Below are 19,425 nucleotides of genomic sequence, written 5' to 3'. Positions count from 1 at the left end.
ATTACCCTAAGGTACAATACGTATGGGAAGGACAAATAAATGATTGATTTTCCAAATACTTAGTTGGTTCTCTGGTATCCGTTAAAGATAATCATGGGGAGTTTGTTTTGTTTTAGTATTATTTTGAACTCATAGCTTGAAACACACTTCCATCTTTTGCAATTATTATTCTGTTGATGCTCACATTATTCTGTTTTTGTCTCTTCATGTTGGTTCCTGAGACCTTTTAACATGACTGTAGATTCTTAGTTAATATTACTTTTCCTGATATGATGATATACTCCAGGTTTGTTTTATAAGGTTTATTTTTGTTTTGTTTCCCCCTTACACCTGGAATCAGTTATTTCTTCTAGGGACTTGTTCCTTTTGGTGGGAAATATTATTTAGAAACCATAGGGGATGCTTATTGCTTCCAAGTAGATCATTGTTTTTAGATCTTTCTAGCGTACAGAGCTGGGGGATGCATTGTTGTTATTGTCGTAAAAAATGCATGATGACTTCTAGTTCAGGACTACACAGATTTTACTTAAAAATCACACATTTACTTAAATCACAGATTTTTCCCCCATCTACCAGCTCTGTGGCCATTTCTGATTTCTCCTTGAACAGTGCTGCAAGGCTGGAAGTGGCTTATGCATGCTGCCCTGTAAAGCATGCATTCGTGTTTTCATTTATTTGTTCATACCTCAAATCCTGGTTCCTAATGAGATTAACATTAGAGGTTCTCAGTATCAGACACACACTGGTGTAACCTCTGGTGGAGGAAGTTTGGCATCTGCATTTTGAATTTCCATAGGTGATTCTAATACCAACATGTAAGAACTGCAGATCTGTTTTATGAAATACGTCTATGGTACAGATATTTAACTGTGCCTCCAATTATCTTCTGAGAAGTCCCCTTCTCTTCCCCCGCCCTTTTTCTATTTTGATTGGCTGTATTTTTGATGAGCCACCTGTGTACCATCTGAAGTCTCTTTTCTTGTCTAACTCGTTGCTCTGTACATCTACTAGAAAAGACTACAGTTATTAGTGTTACACTCCCATAGACGCTAGGCTGCTGTTCTGTTTGACCACTCGGAATGCTAAAATACAGGTGAACCTCACAACTAAGACTGTTCCTGAGGCCAGAGGGAGAATGCTCACTGCTTAGAGCAGAGTGCCTGGTACTGGAGTAGATTTGCTTAAGGGCAGTTCTTCATTTGATAAAATATCAGAGCAATTTATGTCCTTGTACCCTTGTTCCCCTCCTTTCCTCTTATGCAGAAATGTTAATTGACAATCAAAGGAGTACCAAGTGCATACCTGAATTCACAAGTCTTAGGGGGCCTATCTTTAATACTTCTGCAGATCCAGTCCTGGTTTGGGTTATGCCTTCTTTCATCTGTGCTCACCTGAGAGTGCCGGTGTTTTCCTTGTTCTTTTCCCTCATTCAGAGCTCTGAAATCGGACTGTGTCTGGCCATCTTATTCCTCCTCTCTTAGAACATGCTCTAGCTTTCTGTGGGTCCCTCCAGTTTTGAATTGATATTAAAAACGGGGGAAAAAGAGTTAATCTGGAAATGACTGCTTCTTAAGATCAGATTTCGGTTTAAAAATCTAACCATAATTTGGATAATCCTTTAGCTTCATTAAATATTAGTTTAGCTTTGTTTTGCATTTGTAAACATTCACATTAATGTTCTTAAGGGAGAGAGAAAGTGGCCGCTGTTACTCTCACTTTATGGTGCAAAATGAAACTTCAGAGCTTTTATCAACCTTTGTAATTTAGGTCACACATGTCATAAGTGGTGGAACAAACTTGCTGCTGCTGCTGCTGCTGAGTCGCCTCAGTCGTTACTCATATCTTATTCCTGATATTCTTTCTGTTGTAAAATGTGACTCGTAAGGAATCCAAAGTAGTTTCCAGTGTTATAGTGCAAGCAAGACGATTTTAGGAGACTTCAACAACCAATTAGAAGGAGAGAGTGAAAATAAGCCTGAGTGCGGGGGAGTGAATTTAATTTTAGACTTTGGCACTAAATTGAGCTTTGGCTGTCTGAGTGTTAGCCAAGACATAAAAGGAAGACTTTGGCTCCTATAGTACTTATGATTAAAGAAAGCAGATGAATTCACATGGAATCCAGACATTTTCCAGGCACTGAATTATGTAAGGAGAATATAAATTGAATATATGTCTCTCTAAAGGATGTTACAATGAATTATACTCCCCAGATGATTTTGTAAATGATATAAAAATAAATTCAAAAGAGCTACTTTCATACTTCTCTTAACCACCGTTATGTGAATTCTTTGATAGAGTTTTATGTATGAGGTATATTACACACTAGAAATACAGTGCTTATGGGAAGCATTTATGCCAGCTTTTAGTGTTGACATAAGTCTTTTTTCATCCTTTTTATTTTTAACCTATTTGTGTCTTTATATGTAAAGTATTTTTCATGTAGTAAGTATATAGCTGAGGCTTGCTTTTTGAGAAACATGCAGTCTGGCAATCTCTGCCTTTTAATTGGAATATTTAGATCATTTACTGTTAATGTGATATTGATATAGTTAGGCTAATTCATTTTGCTATTTATTTTTATTTGTCCCATCTGTACTTTCTTCTCTTTTTCTTCTTTTTCTGCCTTTTATGTTAAGTGAGTACTTTTTATGATGCCAGTTATCTCCTCTGTTGGCTTATAGCTATAATTGCTTTTAGAAACATTTGTGGTTATTTCAGGGTTTATAGTATACATCTTTAACTTGCTAAATCCATCTGCAAGTGATATAATAACCCTTCATGTACAAGAACCTTAAATCCTTCACGTACAAGGACCTTAAATCCCATACTTCTAATTTTCTTTCCCAGCTTATATGCTATTTTGACCATACATTTTACTTTATAACATATGCTAGAAACTTCACAGCACATTATTTTTTTGTGTAAATCGTCTATTCATTTGCTTTAAAATAAATATTTTAAAGTATCTTTTAAATAGTAATAGAACATTCCTATTCATTTACCAATTTATTATTTTTGGTGTACTGTATTCTTCTTTGTAGAGTTATATCCAGGTGATATGATCTTCCTTTTGCCTTATCAACTTTCCTTTACATTTCTTGTAATTCAGATCTACTGATGATTACTTGTTTCAACTTTTGTATGACTAAAAACCTCTCTTTTTGTTTTCAGAAGATCAATTCACTGGATATTTAATTCTAGGTTGACAGATTTCCTTTCTTTATATGCTTTAAGGATATTGTTCTACTGTCTTTTTGATTACATGATCCTAATGATAAATTTGATGTTATCTTTATCTTCCTTTTTATATAAATAGCATGTCATTTTCTTTATCACTGATTTTGAGAGATTTTAGAGTGACATGATTGGGTATAATTTTCATCTTGTTTCTGTGCTTGAAGCTCATTGAACTTATTATGTCTGTGGTTGTCCCACAGCTTAATGATTATTTTTGTTTTGTTTTATTTTGTTCTGATTTCTTCCTTTGTTTTTTTTCTCTCTCTTTTTTTTTTTTTTTGGTCTCTATTTCATTTTGGAAAGTTTCTATTGCTTATTTTCAAAACTTTTTTTTTTTCTTCTGAATGTGTCTAATGAGCTGTTAATTCCAGTGTATTTTTCATTTCATCTCTTGAAATCTATTTCTAGATGTTTTATTTGCACTTTTATTTTATTTATTTATTGGGGCTACACTGTGTGCCTTGCAGGATCTTATTTTCCTGACCAGGGATTGAACCTGGGCCCCAGCATTGGAAGTGTAGAGTCCTAACCACTGGACAACCAGGAAATTCCCTATTTGAGCTTTTTTTTTTTTAAAAAAAAATCTTTGTCTCTGTTTTGAACTTACCTAGTGCAGTTATATTATGTCTTTTAATATCTTTGTCTGCTAATTATATCATTTGTGTCAATCTGTGTCAGTTTTGATTAACTGATTTTTTTTTTCCTCTCTACATGGGTTTATTTTCCTGCTTCTTTGCATGCCTGCTAATCTTTGATTGGTTGCTAGACATTGTGATATTTCCTGTTTGGTGCTGGATATTTTTGTGTGTACTCTTGAGCTTGGTTTTGGTATGGAGTTACATTACTTGGAAATAGTTTGATCCTTTTGGTTCTGCTTTTAAGATTTGTTAGGTGGAACTGGAGCAGTGTTTAGTCTATGACCAATTATTACCACTACGGAGGCAATGCCTTTCTAAGTGCTCTATGTAATACCTGGGAGTTGTGACGTTTTTATTCTGTCAAATTCCCAGCTTGTTGTGTGTTGCTCACCATTCCCTCTAACATTTCAGATAGTTTTTTTTCTCCAGCTCCAGGTGGTTAATCACACTCACGCCCTGATTGGTGTTCTGCTGACTACTTGAGAGGGACCCTCTACAGAGCTCTGGGGCTCCCTCGCTAGGCTGTTCGTTTCTCCTCAGTACTTGGCCCTGCACAGTCTAGCTGCCTTTGTCTCTCTGAACTTCCCCTCAGTTTGCCTTCCCTAGGCTGTGTCCAGGAAACTCTTCTAGAAAGTAAGATTGGGACAGCAGGAAGGCTCACATAGTTTGATTCCTGCCTCTCAGGAGTCAGTGTCCTTTGTTTCCTCATGTCCAGTGTCTTGAAAACCATTGTTTTTCCACTCACTTTGTTGTTGCTGTTTCAGGTAGGAGGGTCAGCCTGGTTCCTGTGACTCCATATTGGCAGGAAGCAGAAGTCTTAATTAGTTTTAAATGTAGGTTAAGTAGCCAATAATTAATGCCGACTTCTTTAACAACAGAGTTGTGATGGTATTAGGTATTCACCGTGGGATTCTTCTAACTCTTCCTTCAGAGGTGGGTACGTAGGAATCAGGGAGACCAACTTTAAGTCCACATTAAGGGTGCAGCTGTGATAGCTTGAATTCTGAGACCCTTTCCTTTGGCTGTCTGGTGGGAATAGGCACCACTTCCAGCCTGTTGTGTGTTGCTCACCGTTCCCTCTTACATTTCAGGCAGCTTCCCCGTAGCCCCAGATGGTTCGTCACACATGCGCAACCAGTGCTGTGGGTAGGTGCTTTCGTGCTGTGTGCTCACATGACCTCTTTGTGCACAGAGCGGGAGAGGAAGCTCTCTGGTCTCTTCTTATAAAGGCAGGAATTCCATTGTGGGAACTCCACACTGATGACCCCCATCAAACCCTTGTTACCTCCCACAGAGCCCATCTCTAAACATCATCACTTGGGGGTTGTGGTTAGGACTTCAGCATATGAATTGTATGGGGATACGAGCATTCAGTTCACAACAGCAGCTATAAGGGAAGTGTGAGCGTGAAAGCCGCTCAGTCATGGTGTGACTCTTTGCGACCCCATGGACTATAGAGTCCATGGAATTCTCCAGGCCAGAATACTGGAGTGGGTAGCCTTTCCCTTCTCCAGGGAATCTTCCCAACCCAGAGATCGAACCCAGGTCTCCCGCACTGTAGGTGGATTCTTTCCCAGCTGAGCCACAAGGGAATCCAAGGGAAATGTAGTGTCCTATGAACCTGAATCTTTCTCTGTGTAACTTGAATATCATTAAGGCCCCCTGAATCCCACATCTGCTCTGATCTCCCTTACTGCTCTAGCAGGCTCTGTGGCAAAATAAAGAACACTTACCCATCAAGAGACTAGAGCCTTTCCTGTGCTTTTCTGGCAAGAGATTTTTTTGTTCTCATAATTCTTTTTAAAGTGCCAAGAACTCACTTCCACTGGATTAAAGAGAGCAAAATTATCTGCTTGAATCAGGAGCAACTTGTGGGAAGAGATCAGGGCTATGAAGCCTGTTGGGAGATCTGCATTTATAAGAAGATGGCTTCGGCAAGGATAAGTCATATCTTAACATCTTAGTCTTAAGTGACAGATTTGTTGCAAAGAAAATGGAAGTGGATGGAATCAGTGCTGTGTCTTTTTTCCTGTGGCAGCATTTCAGAATAATGTATTGTAGCTCGATTTTTGCTTGTGCTTCTTCCTTCAGTTAATATTAGAGTCAGAAGCCTGATCAGACATGGTGCTGTTTTTTTTCTTTCTAATCAATGCTTGTGGACAGGTGAAATCTGTGAGGATTAATAAAATAAAAAATCATCTGTGAGTGAGGTGGCTGAATTTTATTTCAGTTGTTAATGTTGTGAAGGCAGATATACTTGTTTTGTTACAGAGATTCTGGGAAGCCAGTATGCCCTTAGCTTTGTTTGGAATTTTTTGTGGCATCAAAATTTTGTATTTTAATTTAGTCTTTAGCTTGTTAGCTGTCTTTCCTCTGCAAGTCTGAAAAGTCTGAGAGTTTTCTTTGCAGTTCTAACAATTAATTGAAAAATAAAATGATGACTATGTTTTGTTAGCTAATGCATCTTCTGCCAGCTTCTTGTAGCAAATGGGATTATAAAATCTTGCATGTCCAGTTTATATTTCTTTCTCTGAACAAATGATTAACCATGCCCATAGAATCCTAGATAGTTTAAAAATAACTGCCTCTGCAGTGTTTTGAAGGTTTGCCTACGGGTTGCAAAGAAGGTACCATAAGAAATAATTTTGGATCGTGGAATTTGTTTTTCTTTCAGAGGCTGCTCTGCAATGAGACTGGGTTGTTCTGCTCCTTTCAGTGATTCCACGATGCCCTTATTAAGAAAAAGAGGCCTCTCTTAGGATTCATCTAAAAAATTATTGCAAGATAAAGCAAGAACAATGTTCCTCTTGCTCTGCTGAACAGTGAAGGGAGGAAGCTGTCAGAAGGACTGACACATTCCTTTGCCCTAGAGCTGCACTATCAAGCTGGATAGCCAGTCGGCTCCTGTGGCTATTGAAATTTAAGACTAAAGTTCATTTCCTCAGTCGCATTAGCTCCTTGACAAGTGCTTATAGCTGCATGTGGTTATTGGCCATCGTGTTGGACAGTGTAGATAAGAACCTTTCTCTCATGGCACAAAGTCCTCTTGGATAGCACTGCACAAGAGGTTATTATACTAATTCACTTATCCCCAGATGTGGGGGTCGTAGTGCTGTTCTCAGTCTTAGAATCACAGTAACCAGAAGAGAGACAGGAAAACAAAACACAAAAACATGCTACACGGAAAATTACCATGGGCTATTGATGTGTTCTTGTCACTATATGTGCTGCTAACATTAGGATTCTCCCCCCACCCCCAGTATTATTCCTCCCAAAGACAAGTCATTATGTATATTCAAGTTTATTAGAAGTCTCCCATAGATCAGTCTCTCAGTTACTTTGAACATCGAAACAGCCTTCATGAATGCTTGCTGAATATGCAGAGTCAGATTCAAAAAGAGAGAGAGAAATTTAACACAAGCTTAATGATTTAGGTATGACCTCTAGATGACATGTTGGATATTATTAAACACAAGCCTTTTTTAATCCCTTAAAAATTTTTTTATTGAAGAAAACTTGGTTTACAGTGTTGTGTTGGCTTCTGCTGTGCAGCACGGTGACTCAGGTATACACATTACATTCTTTTTCATGTTCTTTTCCATTATGGTTTATCACAGGATATTGAATATCATCTGCTGTGCTATACAGTAGGTCCTTGTTGTTTATCTTTTCTGTAGGTACTAGTTTGCATTTGCTAATCCCAAGCTCCGTATCCATCTTTCCTCCACTCCTCCTCCCTCTTGGCAACCACAAGTCTGTTCTGTCTATCTGCAAGTCTGTTTCTGTTTCATGGTTAAGTTCATTTGTATCATAGTTTAGATTTGACATATAAGTGACATGACACGGTATTTGTCTTTTTGACTTACTTCCTTAGCATGGTAAACTATATGTCTATCCATGTTGCGGCAAAATGGCATTATTTCATTCTTTCTATGCCTGAGTAGTATTCCACTGGGCTTCCCTGTAACTCCGATAGTAAAGAGTCTGCCTGCAATGCAGGAGACCCAGGTTCAGTCCCTGGGTCAGGAAGATCCCCTGGAGAAGGGAATGGCTACCCACTCCAGTATTCTTGCCTAGAGAATTCCATAGACAGAGGGGCCTGCCGGGCTACAGTCTGTGAGGTTGCACCGAGTCAGACGTGACCGAGCGACTGACACTTTCACTGTGTGTGGGCACCACGTCTTCTTTATCCACTCATCTGTCAATGGATATATAGGTTGTTTCCATGTCCTGGCTATTGTGAGCAGTGCTGCTATGAAGATAGGAGTGTATGTATCTTTTTGAATTATAGTTTTGTCCAGATATATGACCCGCAGTGGGATGGTGAGATCATATGGCAACTCTATTAACCAAGTCTTTTAAAGAGCAGATAAAAAGTATTGCAAATGTCTTTGCTGTGAAGATCTCAACTGTGTGCCTGAAAGACATGTGGAAAACTGTCCTACTATTTAGTTACTTGGTGCTTGTGGCAACTGTGTCATACGTGAATTTTAAAAGTGCTATGTGTAAAACACCCTCTAAGGAGAAATGATTTGCTCAGGATGGTGTCCCTAAAAAAAAGTAGCGCTAGGGATAGTAAGACAATTTTGTGCCTGAGGAGTTCTTCATGAAATGTGAAAGGAGAAAACAACAAAGCACTTTCCTAAATATACTCTGCAATATTCCATGTGATTTTGAACATGTACGTTAGCCATCCCAATCTCAGTCCTAAAAGGTACTATAGTCAAGTTAAAAACAAAACGAAACAAAACTTCGTATTTTGAGGGGATCATCTCATGTGGAAAAAAGGGGGAATTTTCTTGCCTTTAAGGTTCACTTAAATTTGGACCTGTCAAATGTCTACTTCTAGAGATCCCACTGGATTTTTTTTTCTAAGAAACTCTTTTGTTCACAGAGGAGAACCATCTCAAATTTATTAAACCAATGAAAATAAAATCAGAAGACAACTGAATAATCCTCTTAAAATGCTGTTAAAATTTATAAAATTGATGCATATATTAATATGCTAAAAATGCACAAAATGTTAAAAACCTGGAGTAAAACAAAATGCTAACAGTGGTTGACTCTGAGTGGTGAGATTCCTGTGAGCTCTCTTTGCTCCTTTAATTTTTTCTGTTTCATTTTCTATGATGAATATGCATTCATCTTATAATTACAATAAAAAGAAAACTTAAATTATCACTTAAAAAAGAACATATTAAAGTGAGCTATTGATTTGATTTATGGGTCCATACTTCATACGTTAACTCAAGTAAGTGGGAAGGAGCTTCTTTGAACAAAGACTGGTTCCAAGTGGGCAATGCACACTTTTCTAAAAGAAAACATACTGTCTAGCCAGTTGCTATTTTTTGTTTTCATCTTTAACAGTACTCAGAATGTCATGCAAAAAGTAATTCTTGACAATTTTTATGTAAATCATTGAGACTTTTGTTTCCTCAATATATATATGAGGGCATGACCCACCAAGGTCCAAAATATTCTACATTCCCACTGCCATGATGCTAGGATACTAGGGGGAAGGATTGACTGCATGTAAAGTAGTTTCAAAGTGTTCAGCTCTTTTCAGACCATTTCACATTAATTCCTGGTGAAATAATGTAGAAAGATTACTTCTGAGGTGAAGGTAATTTAGGACTACAGGTTTTTTTTGTTTTTTTTTTTTGGCATTGACTTACTATGACCTTGAGTAAGTCAAATTATATATTTCTCTTTTCCTCTGTATTATATTCTTCATTTGATTTCTTAAGGAAGCACTTTTTTTTGGTAAAATTATTTGACCTACTTGGAAGACATGCATGTTCTAAGAAATGTGAACACATCTCTTCTTGGAGTTGGTGATGGACAGGGAGGCCGGGTGTGCCACGATTCATGGGGTCTCAAAGAGTTGGACACTTCTGAGCCACTGAACTGAACTGAACTTCTTGGTATGCAATTTCTCTTCTTTTCTTCTCTAGTGCCACTTGTTACATCACACAGACTCAGTAACAAAAAGACTTACTGCTCTGCATGTTGTGAGGAGTAAAAGAAAAAGATTAGAAACTTGCCTCATTTCGAAGGAGACTTTTTTAAGGTATCCCAGGGGATGTGGACTCAAGGTCCTACAAGACTAACTCTCTTTACAGCCTTACAAGAATGCAGTACAGATGACCTGCATGTAAAATATGCTGCCTGTTGCTTTGGACATCACTTGACACTAAAAAGCTATGCATTTTGGATTTTTTGCATGTCAGAATCTTAGCCAGAGGAATTAAAAATAAATATTTAAGTAGGTTCCCGACTTTTCCTATCAAGGAGGCACGGAGACAGGCAATTTGCTTAGCAAGTCTTTTTGTTCGCCTGTTTTTGTGCTGCAGAGAAGTGTGATGTTTGCTTCTGATGATTCCAAATGTGCATGCATTATATGATCAGAGCAGAGTCTAGAGCATGCCAGCGCTATCTGTGGAAGGCTGTGTGATAACATGTGACCCTAGTGACAGAAATCACTGGTGCTGGCAAAAAAGGAGCCATTAATCTCGATGGAACTATTACCGCACAGGCGTCGCTTAATCCTGGCCCTTTCATGGCTGCAGCCCTCACGCAGAAAACCTACTCCACGCTTGCACAAGTTGCCAGGTCACTAGATTGCTAAACCATGTTAACTGTGATGGTTGGTGGGGGGTGCGGGGGTGGAGGGCAGAGGCACTTGGGTAAAATCCTCCCGTATTATCAAGACTGAGTTTCTAAATGTTCTGATCCTGAAAATTGCTTCCTGGTTTAAGCAAGATTAGCAGTGTGACCATTTTAGCATTTTGAGTTTGATACTTTGAAAATACTCACAAATTTATGTCCCCCCTCCAATTTTTTTTTTTTGGCTGCATTAGGGTCACCTGAGCTATCATATGAGGTCATTAAGAAGTTACAGTAGAAGTTTTCTTGTCCAGTTTGGTTAATTCCAATAGTTGACCAATCAAAAAATTCTAACATTTTTTAGATTCTGACCAGTCTAAAAATTATAAATACATACTTTCAGCTTTTTAACATTTATAGTTATATTTATCATGCATATAGATATTTTCATTTTTTATTTGCCAGTATTAGATGTTCAGTCAAAAGAGTCAGACATGACTCAGCCACTAAACATCTACAGCAACTAAACAAAGCACTTCCTTTGCTGGTTGGACCTCCCTGTGTCTTTCTTGCGTAAACCACACCCACAATGCAGTCCCTCTGATTTCTAATCCATATTTATCTGAATCAAGCATGTTACTTAAAAATACTGTGAAATAGCTACATGCAGAATCCTTCTAGACTTTTATTAAATTTCCCCTGAAACTTTTATCTAACTTCCATGTAGTCAGTGATAATTGTTAAATGACTCATCTGTATGAAATTCTCTCAAATATTCTGCTTAATTTTGATAGAAACAGCAAATCACTCTTTTTACACTCATATTTCATTGATTTATATGGTATCATCTGTTCACATATGATTTAATTAGATTTTGAAATTACGTTAACAAAGAGAACTAGAATAGAAAGGTTTGGGAGCAAACCCACTGAACTCATGGTAGCTGTGCAACTCAGCTGGTAGAGAATCCCGCATGTATGATTCTGCAGAATACCCTGAGCTTCAGTTAGCGTGTTCTACGGGGAAATAGGGAGCACTGCTTAATCAAGCCTGTCAAGGTTTTCTATGCTGCTGCTGCTGCTAAGTCGCTTCAGTCGTGTCCGACTCTGTGCGACCCCATAGATGGCAGCCCACCAGGCTCCCCCTTCCCTGGGATTCTCCAGGCAAGAACACAGGAGTGGGTTGCCATTTCCTTCTCCAATGCATGGAAGTGAAAAGTGAAAGTGACCTCGCTCAGTCCTGTCCAACTCTTAGCGACCCCATGGACTGCAGCCCACCAGGCTCCTCCGTCCATGGGGTTTTCCAGGCAAGAGTACTGGAGTGGGGTGCCATATAAACACCTACAAAGAGCTACAGCTGAAAACTGATAAAAGATTTAATTTTTACCCTTGTTTTCCTTTTCTGTTTTTTGAATTAAAAGCCAGATATAGTGATGTAGATGTTAAGGAAACCATGATTAAATGAGCTACATGTCAACATTGATATTATAAGTTCTGAATTGGTAATTTTACTACTTTGAGCACTTATTATATATAGCATATTAATTACTAGATTCGTGATGCTATTTTAAAAAATTTAAGAGTACCGAGTGATAGCTTGCCAAATATGTAATAGAGTATGAGAGGTGAAATAGTCAATGACTTAAGTATAGGACTGATTGTGACATTCTGGAACTGTCACGGATGTTTATATACTCTGTCAGAAATATGATGTTGCCTGAGTGGATCTGATCCCTACCAAACAAGTTAAATAAATGGCTTCTCCTCCTCCCCACCCTCATTTCCTTCTTCTTCTTCTCCTCTTGCTTTATAACTTACTATGCTATAGAAAATGCATGGGGGACTTTTAAAATGGTGGTATTTCTGGTCATAATAGATGTGTGCTTCTACCAGGCCAAGTCCAGGTGTTTTCATTAGAAATGGAAGGAAGGAATTGATTTAAACAAATACCTCCTTAAAAAGAAAAAGGAGACATGAAAGAAAGATATAAGAGTGTTGATTGGGAGGGTTTCATGTGTAAAAGAGACTTAATGATGGGTCTAAATGTAAATGTTAGGAACACTTTTGAAAGGAAAACTTGGCCTTAGAAAAGAGTTTATAGAAGCAACTATTTCAGGAACTGAAATAGGTTTTGAAAATGAGAGACACTCGATGCCAGAATAAGAATGAACATATCTTAGATTTCACTGAGAGGGATCACACGTGTATTGAAAATTACCAGAAGGAACAGTCCCAAGATCATTTGATTCAGGCCCCAGTGAAAGCCCTGGAATAGTCCAAGAATCTTAGCCTTTCCTATTAAAGAGCAAAGTACGTTCTTCAGCTTTTCCTAGTTGAACTGATGAACTGATCAGTGGACCTTGAATCTAAGGAAACAAATTTCTGTTGATCTTAAACCTCCCCTATTGTGTTTTTGCATGCATCCATCTCATTCTTTCCATTATTCTTAGCTTAGTCATCCAGATTGCTGTTTAAAAAGGAAAATTACCTTAAAATGGACTTGGCAAATAAACAGATCTATCACTGTCTGGGGTTTCTGAATCTTTTTTAACATAATTTCTTCTAAGAAGAGGAGGAACTGTTTTCTTTAATATTGAAAAGCCATTGCCTGGAGCACCCCTCATCAACCTTGGTCCACAAGTTCAGTCATTCGGTAGAATTTAGAGGGCTCTGACATTCAGAGAACAGCGGCCAACTGTCAAAAAACGGTAGGAGATGGTAATAATGACCTCCATTTAAGGTCACTGGTGCTTGAATGCATGCGGTACTTTGGCACTAGTTATGCCATATCCTGCTGATTGTGAAACTGGTGCCAGGTGTAGTGTATAGGGCCAAAGGAACTTTGTAGCGACAAGAGGCAAAGGAACCTGAGCTCTCAGCTTGTACCATTGATCCTTATGGGAAGATTTATCTGGATTGGGCATGTCTATCTGATTTTTCTGTTGGCAGAGACTTGAAGAAATGAGTGAATGAGATAAACATTAAATTCAGATCCTTTAGCAGATAATAGCAGCTTTCTCAGAGAAGGCAATGGCAACCCACTCCAGTACTGTTGCCTGGAAAACCCCATGGATGGAGGAGCCCGGCAAGCTGTAGTTCATGGGGTCGCTACGAGTCGGATACGACTGAGCGATTTCACTTTCACTTTTCAATTTCATGCATTGGAGAAGGAAATGGCAACCCACTCCAGTGTTATTGCCTGGAGAATCCCAGGGATGGGGGAGCCTGGTGGGCTGCCGTCTATGGGGTCGCACAGAGTTGGACACGACTGAAGCGACCTAGCAGCAGCAGCAGCAGCAGCAGCAGCAGCAGCAGCAGCAGCAGCAGCAGCAGCAGCAGCAGCTTTCTCTGTGTTCCTGTCACTTAGCACGTAGTAGGTGCTTGATTATTGAATGAAAGATCAGTGGCGCTACATTTTCTGGATAAGACCCCTTGTGTCGATGTCTAATAAAATGGGATTTGCAAGAGTGATGATGGAACAATGGATAAGCAATAAGGTGTACTTCTTTTGAGGTTATAAGCATAAAAATACTCAGTGACCTCATAGCTTTATTAATGCTTATTTGTGAAGAAGGATTAAATAGTATCTTGCCTCTTTTACTTTGCTTTTAATCATTCGTTGTTAAATACAGGCTTAGGCCATCTGTCTCTGACAAGATCTGCCTAGATATGGAAAGACTGTATTATAGAGATACTTAAAAAAAAAAAAGACAAACTCTCATAATCTGTTTATACAGTTATTCTCCAAGCATTTTCCTAAAACAGTTTTCAGTAAATTTCCTACCAGCTAAACCACAAATTTATCTGTAATTAAAACCATTTTTGTTGACTAGGTCTCAGTACTCTTGAGGCCTGTGGGAATTGCCTTTTGCTCTTTTTTCTCTTGAAGTTAAGATGGTAAGAAAACCTTGTCAGGTTTAAAAGGTAAAACACGAAACTGTCAGTTTTCTGATATCGAGGTATATTGTTTTGAGAATCAACATTCCAAATGGCTAATCTAGTTAATTCTCAGTGGTACAAGATGGGGGCAAAGGGGGTTGACCATGTTTTGGCACCTGATTTCACTTTATTTTATACCAAGTGCTTCTTAGGCATTTCTGCCTCATCAGTATTCCATAGGGGTAGGTGTCATTAACCTCAGTGAAGAGTTTATTACAAGCTATTGTTAGAACTTGTTTTTGAATAATATTACTCTGTCATGTAAATGAGACATACTGCACCAACCTATACCCATACTGAACCAACAGAGTTTAAGCCTGTTCTGGACATGGAAGGATCAGGTTTGAGTATGTGATTTGGGACAGTGTTGCTTGCTCGTGTGTGTGTGTGTGTGTGTGTGTGTGTGTGTGTGTGTGCGCAGGCGCATGTGGGCATGGGTGCACGTGTGCCCCAAGGCATGCACAATCTGAAGATACAATATGAATCTTTCTTGGCATAAATTCAGTTCTTAGAATTGCTTCCTTCTCACTCAGATGCAAAATACGGTGAAGAACTATAAGCAGTCCTAAATAATGGCTGTATACACGATTCAGGGTCACCTTCAACAAGACACAGGTCACTCAAGACGTTCAGAGACTACAGTGCTGACTCTACTCTGGGACTCTTAAAATGCTTCCTGTAAGCCCTGGCTAGTCATAGGTAGAATCTGAGTTATACAGTCTGATTTCGTTTATGAGCTGGAGGTTAACTACAGCACTGACTGCTACTTCATTATAATCCTACTGACGTCTCTCTGGTGAGAGAATTACCAGCATACCCAGCTTTGCATGTGTGGAAGACTGTTATAGCGCCAGTTTAATGATATTTCAGAGACAAATAGTAGATATGGAGGGTGATTCAGTGTTTTATGCTGTATGAATGGTGTTTAACTTGCTTTGGTGCGGTTTTATTTTTCATTTTTTAGCGAAGTCCCCCCAACCTCACCCCGTGCCCCTCAGCCTTTTGTCATTTTAGCAGAATTTGGAATCCAAGAAGCAGAGCATTCCCAATTACATTTGGACACAGTCTTTTAGAGATTCTTAGTCAAAATGTAAATTATAGGTTAAAATATAGCTTGAGTACTTTGAAGGCCAAGTCCATTTGTACTTGGTAAATATTAGTGATCGCCAGGAGGACCACAAATGTACCCAGGCAGCTTCATCTTACTGTCAAATGAAAATCTCAAAAAAATAAATTCTTGTTGAATCTTGTGAGTAGGCTGCAGGGGCCCAGTAAGACTTTAAAGAAAGAATACCTTTTAGAAGGGGCTCAAGGTCACAGTCATCAGTCTTTCTTTGAAAACCTGTGAAGTGCCTCCCAGACACTTTTATTTCGCTTTCAGTGGTGTTTGGTCTAGGGGCTCTGCTGACGGCTCGACCACACACTTAGCGTTCCCTTTCTGTGCATCAGCACAACCCGAGACTGCCGGGCTGCTCTTGGCCTTTAGGATTCTGTCATGGAATGTAAGGAATTTGCAACAGGAAATGTATCTAGCTTTGAAATATTTTCGTCTGCTGCAGTCACTGAACCTGCGCGGCTTTGGGGTGTCAGCATTTCATTCTAGGATTTCATCTGGAATATGTGTGTCTGTGTGTGTGTGTGGTTTTCTCTCTCAAGTTACTTATTGGATGCGGTTCATGTACAGTCCCCGTTACCATTCATAATCACGTAAGCAGTGTTAGCAGGTTTTGGCAAATTCTCCATTTCATCTATGCCTAAGAATGGAAACCTTTGATCAGCAAGATAATTTAATTTCACCGTATATTTTTGGTTAGGATGCAGCCACAAAGTCAGCAAAAAGCTCAAGTTGTTTTCAGGCAGCTCATTTGTATTGTAGTTGTGTTTATATAGTTTGGCTGCTTTCTGAGTCTTCAAGTGCAACATCACTGTCAGCTTTTTCTATGGACTTTAAGCAAAAGTCAAAATAACAGGTGTATTACTTTGTTGCCAAAGAAAGGCTTATGTATGCCCTTCTCTGTGTGATTAATCTTCTTAGCCAGCTGACATAGCAGTACTGGGCATGTAGTAGGTACCCAACAAACAACAACAGATCCAGCCATTAACTTGGTTGTTATTCCAAGCCTCTCAAAATAAGTCTGAGTGAAAGAGACCAAGGAACTGAAAGATCCCGCTACACTTTTTAGTGTATGACTTATTTTTGAGAGTCTCAAACTTAACCCTCCTAGAAGAATTGTGTTTGGAACACTACAAAGCCTCTGTGTGTGTGTGTGTGTGTGTGTGTGTGTGTGTGTGAGAGGATCATTTTGTCTTACGTGTGTCTGTGTGTGTGTGTGCGCTCAGTTGTGTTCAACTCTTTGCAACCCCACCAGACTCCTCTGTCCTTGGAATTTTCCAGGTGAGACTACTGGAGCGGGTTGCCATTTCCTTCTCTGGGGGATTTTCTAACTCAGGGATCGAACCCAAATCTCTTCCATCTCTTGCACGGCATGTGGATTCTTTACCACTTCACCACCTGGAAGCATTTTGTCTTACTTGTGCTTAAAAGAGCCCTATTCAGCGCTAGGCACAGGAAGCACTCAGTAAATTATTTATTGGCCATCTAGCTCAGGAGTGAATACATGGGGGACGTGCGATTTTTCAGAATAACTGAAAATGTAGGATCCACAGACTTCTCTGATAGTCCAGTGGTTAAGACTCCACGCTTCCACTGTAGGACGTAGATTCAATCCCTGGTTGGGGAAGTTCTGCATCCCACCGCGGTGGGGGCAGAAAAAAGACAGTCAGTGAAAATGCAGGATTCATTGTAATCAAGAAAGGGACCCATTTCTCTAAGGAGGTTTGCAGTATGACTATGTCTTGCCTTTACTTTGGGCTGATCTTCTATTGAGGTACCTATCATGTACCGACCATTGTACTTAGTTCTTGAAATGTATCATCTCACCTTGGTATGTGACACTAGTTAGAACTATAAGAAATTTCATGTTGAAAGAATTTTTAATCCAGATTTTATATCCTGACATTACCTAGTTGTCTATCGGAAGCCCATGCCTTTGAGCAGTGTACTTGAGCACTCAGTTAGAAAATAGTCAGTCTTCATAGGAATAATATTTTAGATCCTAGAACACTGATGGAATAGTTTCTCAAAAATCCCAAGCATTTTATGACAAACCATACAGATTGTCTCTCATTTTGTAATATTTTTTTAAGTGGTAATGCATATATGTATACAGAGCTATTCTGAGAGTCTGCTTTGATGATTGATTCAAGATAAGTCATCTTAGTTTTGCCTACTTGATGTGAGAAACAAAACATTTCTCCTTCTGCTCTGACAGTGAAAAGAGTGGCCCGTATGAGATACCCAAAGGGGATCTGAAACACTGAGTGCTGGGGAGAAAGTATTCAGCATGTTGCATTTGGGAGGCAAACCTTTAGAAAAGTGGTTAATTCTAGATTGATTTGTACTCCTCAGGGTCTAAAGGGGTGAATTTAGTGGGAGAGATGAGATTTGAAGCAAAAGGTACAGTTTTGTGTGTGGTGGAGTAGATGAGATGACCCTTTTGTCCTGTGTGTTTTAAAATTACTGTTGAAATATGAATGAGAATTTCCCAGGTGGCTCAGTGGGTAAAGAATCCAAGCGGAAGATGTGGGTTTGATCCCTGGGAGGAGAAGATCCCCTGCAGAAGGAAATGCAACCCACTCCAGTATTCTTGCCTGGGAAGGCCCATGGACAGAAGAGCCGGGTGGGCTACAGTCCATGGGGTAGCAAAAGAGACATGGCTTAGCGACTAAGCAACAACATGAATGAATCTCAGTGTAATTGCTCTGAGTGAAATAAGCCAGGTAAAAAGAGAACGTATCCTATGATTCCTGTTATACAGAATTCTAGAAAAATGCAAAAGAAACTACAATGAGGGGAAAAAGAAATGGGTTAATGACTGAGAGGTGATGGGGAGGTGGTGGTCCCAGCAGGAGGGATTCCGAGTGTGTCCAAGGACATTCAGGGGCCAGTGCATCAGTTCATTATCTGGATAGTGGTGGTGGTTTCACAGCTGTGTTATGTATGTCAGCTCCATGTACATTACATACATGGAGTTGACTGTCAGTTATACCTTCATAAGGTTGCTAGGAAAAATACATTCTTACGGCTGTTACCGATAATCCACTGATTTCTTTAGCATCTTTCTCTTATACTAGACTGTAAGCTCCAGGAAGGTGGGCTTTTGCTATTTTGTTTCTGTGTCCTCAGTGTTTACTGCGAGTGGAACCTGCTACGTACTCATCTGAGTGTGACTCAAGGGACATGGCACTCATGTCATGTGACACACAGCCAGCCCTCATTCACAGATCGCTTGCTATGTGCCAGGTACTTTGCTAAGATATTTTATTAATCTTCTCAACGTATTTTTTGAGAGAGACCATCTTTTGGGCCCCATTTAACAGAAAGGATAACAGGGCTCGGAATAGTTAGGTGACATGCTGGACATCACTGGCTTGAGGATAGAGGGGCAACTAAGGGCAAGCTGTCTGAGTTAGTCTGTGATAACCTTTGCCCTTGAACCCTGTGGCATTTCTTTATGGCTTATGTGGATTTTTATGAAGCTATGACAGGGAAATTTGCAAGAATATAAGACTCAGTTCCTGGCACTTCACCTTCAACACAATAGAAATTCAGTAGACATTTAAAAATGAATGAACGAACCTGGTACTGAAAGGTCTTCTTACAGGAAAATCCTTTTCCTTTTGTTTATTTTCCCAGTATTAATAGAGCAAAGTTGACATATTACACGTCGCTCTGTTTGTACTATGTGAAACCTGAATGAGGTGCGGGGCCAGGCAAGCAGAGAAAAGCCCTTCCAGGTGGGCTTTTGCCCACACCTCCAATGGGGGCTCCTGAGCAGGTCCTCTCCATTGTCATGTTGTGAGTTTGTGCCAGGAGGGGAGAAGAAAGCATATATTAAATTTTCCTCACAGTTGTATTATTTGTAAGGTTCTTCTAAAAGCCAGTT

General features: G+C 39.4%; 1 protein-coding gene and 1 non-coding gene across 4 annotated transcripts in view; one reads left to right on the top strand and one right to left on the bottom strand.

Moving 5' to 3' along the window:
* CADM1 (cell adhesion molecule 1) overlaps positions 1-19,425 on the top strand; it is a 363,575-nt gene that overhangs the window by 149,288 nt on the left and 194,862 nt on the right. The window lies entirely within an intron of this gene.
* TRNAG-UCC (transfer RNA glycine (anticodon UCC)) lies at positions 3,713-3,784 on the bottom strand. Its single transcript has one exon. It is a non-coding gene; the product is annotated as a tRNA-Gly (tRNA).

This window comes from Ovis canadensis, chromosome 15 (assembly GCF_042477335.2).
Source record: "Ovis canadensis isolate MfBH-ARS-UI-01 breed Bighorn chromosome 15, ARS-UI_OviCan_v2, whole genome shotgun sequence".
NCBI classification, from domain to species: domain Eukaryota; kingdom Metazoa; phylum Chordata; class Mammalia; order Artiodactyla; family Bovidae; genus Ovis; species Ovis canadensis.
Note: the sequence above shows the minus strand (reverse complement) of the source record. Positions and strands in the feature narration are given on the sequence as shown.